The 4,047-nt window shown below is 34.5% G+C and overlaps 1 long non-coding RNA gene across 2 annotated transcripts; it reads left to right on the forward strand.

Moving 5' to 3' along the window:
* Nucleotides 1–337: 337 nt before the first annotated feature.
* On the forward strand, nt 338–1,178 carry LOC134217656 (uncharacterized). Of its 2 annotated transcripts, none has more exons than XR_009981119.1 (3): nt 338–436; nt 831–943; nt 1,018–1,178. It is a non-coding gene; the product is annotated as an uncharacterized LOC134217656 (long non-coding RNA). The 2 variants fall into 2 exon arrangements; XR_009981120.1 differs by lacking the exon at nt 338–436 and adding an exon at nt 550–691.
* The last annotated feature ends 2,869 nt before the right edge of the window (nt 1,179–4,047 follow it).

The raw sequence follows: 4,047 nt of genomic DNA on the forward strand, positions 1-4,047 counted from the left end.
AAACAATTTTTAAAAGTAATCGGTTTGGATGATCTGGAAATCCGTCTAATGTTATTGAATTAATATAATTTTGAAATATTTCATGGATTTATTATATTGATGAAATAACAATTGAAAACAATAACATTACAATAGCTTTGTTTATTAAATGAATAAAAATGTTATACCGGTTCTCAAGTATATATTTTCATATTGCAGGTCTTGTTGCAGGTCTAAAAATGTTTTGCAATAAAAATTTGATTTCAAAAAAATGAAAGGGAACAAAAACTTTTGCTTATAATTTACTCGGAGAATGGCTGGATTCATTTGACCGTGTACAGTTTTGTTTATAATTAGTGAAGAGATGAAAATAATGAAACTGTATGGTGCAGAAAGTGTTTTTTTCATTGCAGTTTCTGCTGCTGGGAAAGCGGTAGATCACTATGGCTGTACCGTGGTGAGTATCTAAAGTATTGAAGCGCGTTAGAGCATCATTACTGGGCGCGAGTATTTTGATCACTCTCACTGTACTGTCATTTTATATTAGTCACTCTTTTTCGCATCGTTTGATAGTTCATCAAATAGTAGCGCTGTTATTTGGTCAATTTGGTCACCTGTCAGCTGCGCTACTGTTTTAGCAGCGCGTTTAGTAGCGACCGGTAAAGTGTCAAGTAATGATACTGCGCTGACAAACGGCTTATACTCACCACCGGTAATCGTAATCTTATACTGCAAAAGTTCAATGTACATAATGAACGCAGTGGTTCATCCCGAACAAAAAATAAATGAAAATTTTATCATCATAGTACCTGATGACATGCCTGGTAACATGTATCCTTGTTCCTTTACAGAAATGAAGCTTATGATAAATAAAATACTGCTGCTTGCTGGTCACTGATTGAAGATCGTTCAGTGGCTACCATTGGCCAATCTCACCAACGGGATATAATAAGAACTGATGCAGGTAATTTTTTATTTTCTTTTCGACGTATTTTTTCTAATAAAACTGACATTCTTCTATAATTTACATTTTCACAGGTTTATATCTATTCGGAACAAAGTTAGTACAGTTTTTAAACCGATGTTGGATTTTTCTCCAGATACAGGCAACCCACTTAACTTTGGAAGTAGTGCGCTGGATTCGTCTAAAGATATGTTAAACATCCGGAGGAAAATAAAATGATATGTAAAACAATTAATTGTATTGTATTTTTATTGCAATATTGGAGTATAATGTTCTCTAAATCCTGTTGTATTCCTATTGTAAAACAATAGAAACAGTAATTGAAAACATTTAAAACACAATGTTTTCTATTGTTTTGTCGCTCGAAATCATCCCATTGAAGAACCGTAAAATCAATTGTTTTGCTCCGAATTTTGTATGGAAAATTTTCGATTTTTTTATTGTAAAGATACATAACAACCCCCCTTTTTAATTGTAAAAGTCCCATTTACCATTTATTTTATTGTCAAAATTCCATTATATTCAATGGTAAAAATTATGTTTTAAATGGTGTTGTAACAATAAAATTTATGATATTTTAATGATATTTTTTATCCGGGGACATTGAGAACCAGTCTTTGAAGTGAAGCCAAACGTAAGGTAATCGGCCCGAATACTAGAATAATCCGCAGTGATTAACATACGGTTAATCCATGATTTGGTAGCCGTACCCTTCGTTCCCACTATCCGTGGATTGAACAAACCCCCGGCCACCGCGTGGTCGCGCTTTGACAGCGACCCGATTTCGCACGTGCACACCATCTCGTTCCGCTCAGTAAGCATATGCGGTACAGGTATACCTCGATTATATGGACTTTTTCGATGCAAAAAAGTCCATATAATCGAATTTTCCATATAATCGAAGCAAAATTATTTTTTCTCAAAATTTGTGTTCAACGATTAAATTAGTCTTAAAACAATACAAAAATATCTTATTTTTGTATTACAGTCTAATCCGCGTGTTTTGGCCTATTCCTGTTTTGGCCTGGCCTGTTTTCAGTCGCTGGCTTGCACACCGTTCTAAAATTACGTCAGTAATGAAGATTTTCAATGTAGACACAATAATATACTTAGTCACGAATTCTAACTACAGTGCATACCTGTTTTAGTTCCAAATCTAATACTATGCGTAGGAGAAAGTTATATGTTCTCTTCAAAAATAAACTTATCCTTATTCGATTCGATCGCATCGAATTGAATTCGACGGAGAATTGAGATCAATTGTCTGCTTTTAAAAATTTGCCAGATCGGACGTTATGGCCAAATCAGACGTTATGGCCAAAATACAAAAACGCGTAGAAATAACTATGGATTAAAATGAATGTAAATAAGAGAGTCTATCCACGTATCAGTGCCATTTACTCTAGTACCGTTTGCACCTACACCTGTTAGGACCTGCTGTAAATATTTTGGACTATGTTCGTATGTTAAGGACAAGCTCCCCTTAATCCAAATTTAAATTTACTCGCGTTCTTAAGGACACCCCACTCAATACGAAAGTAGCGCACAACTGCCATTTCAATTATTCCACTCATGCTATTGAATTAATAAAAATGATAGTTGTGCATTGCTTCCGTATTGAGATTTAAATTTGGATTCCGGGAGGCTTGTCTTTAAAGAAGGATCGTTCTTCCCGACGGGCTTAAAAATTAAAATGTCCTGCGTATTATTGAAACCAGGTTTATTTTTATTGCTTTTATTTTCCGTCGGTCCATTTCTTCCCGAAGACAACCGGTGATGCTAAGAAAACGACTTAATTTGAGCCCTAAATATCGTACTCATCAACACATGCACTGAGCCTACAGCTACCGAAGAAAGGCGTGACCAGACATTTTTCGTCTTAAAAAAACAAGCTATTTGAAATTGCTACTAAAAGTTCATTCTTCTAGCCAACACTACAACTATGTTCGGAAGCTTCCTTTTGCGTCTTTAATTATATTTATATCGTCCTAATTCAATAAATTAAAATTAAACATAAAATTTAAATAATTCAAGGTCTTGCTGCCTGCATCATTGGTAACCTTCTTTAAGCAGCAAATCATTTGAAAACTGCCAACTTATATTCAGATACTTAACGAACAACATATGAACGAATATAAATACCGGGATATTTAATAACATGAAAGTTAAGACTTCTTGTTAATTTTTCAATGTTTTACAGTTCAAATAGTAATAAATTTTGTCCAGTGAAGTTAATGCCAGGTTTGATACTTAATATAGTAGCCATTGAAATAAGGCTTTCCAGGGAAGACTGCTAAAGAAATCAGTCTTGGTCAAATTTGTTGGATGTTTAAGCGCCATCCGCCCTTTGCATAATTCCATTCCCTACACTTAATTCCACGCACCAAGGGTAGAAAATAGTTTGTTAGCGAAGATCTAACAGCTAAATATGACAATCTCATCTCATCACTCGCTTCTCAGACTGGCAATTCACATCAAGTTTTAATATAACAGAGATCACCTCGTTATCGTTATCACCTCGCACATTACCATTCCACACCTATTTGTAAGGACGTGGCCATGGTCATGGCCATTGATTAAAAATACACAAATGCAATGGAATTTGCAACGTGAAATTGCTAAATCAATCTAGTCAGCCGATCCTGTGATTCAGTGTGCGGTTTCATCATATATAACTTCGAAAGCATGATTTTCTTGTTTTTTTTTGTCCCAATGTACCCTAATAAATATAGAATTAATGTAAAATAAGACGAAGAATATTCAAAAGATTTTTTTAACCTCTAGACACGAAAAAAATAGAGCGAAAAAAAAGTCCATATAATCGAGGTAAAAAGTCCATATAATCGAAGTCCATATAATCGAGGGTCCATATAATCGAGGTACACCTGTATTTCGAAAAAAATCGTTTCAGGTAGCTCAAAACGAAATTCCGCGGAATTTCGCGGAATTTGAGCATGGCGAAATCTGATTTCTTGATTTCGTTTCGTATCGTAAAATTACTAAAATTCCGCTAGAAAAAAACTAGTCTTGAACGAAATTTAACGGAATTCCGCGGAATTTCGAAACAAATTTATACTTAAACTATACCGCTTGTCGTATATTTT

This window comes from Armigeres subalbatus, chromosome 2, assembly GCF_024139115.2.
Source record: "Armigeres subalbatus isolate Guangzhou_Male chromosome 2, GZ_Asu_2, whole genome shotgun sequence".
NCBI classification, from domain to species: Eukaryota; Metazoa; Arthropoda; class Insecta; order Diptera; family Culicidae; genus Armigeres; species Armigeres subalbatus.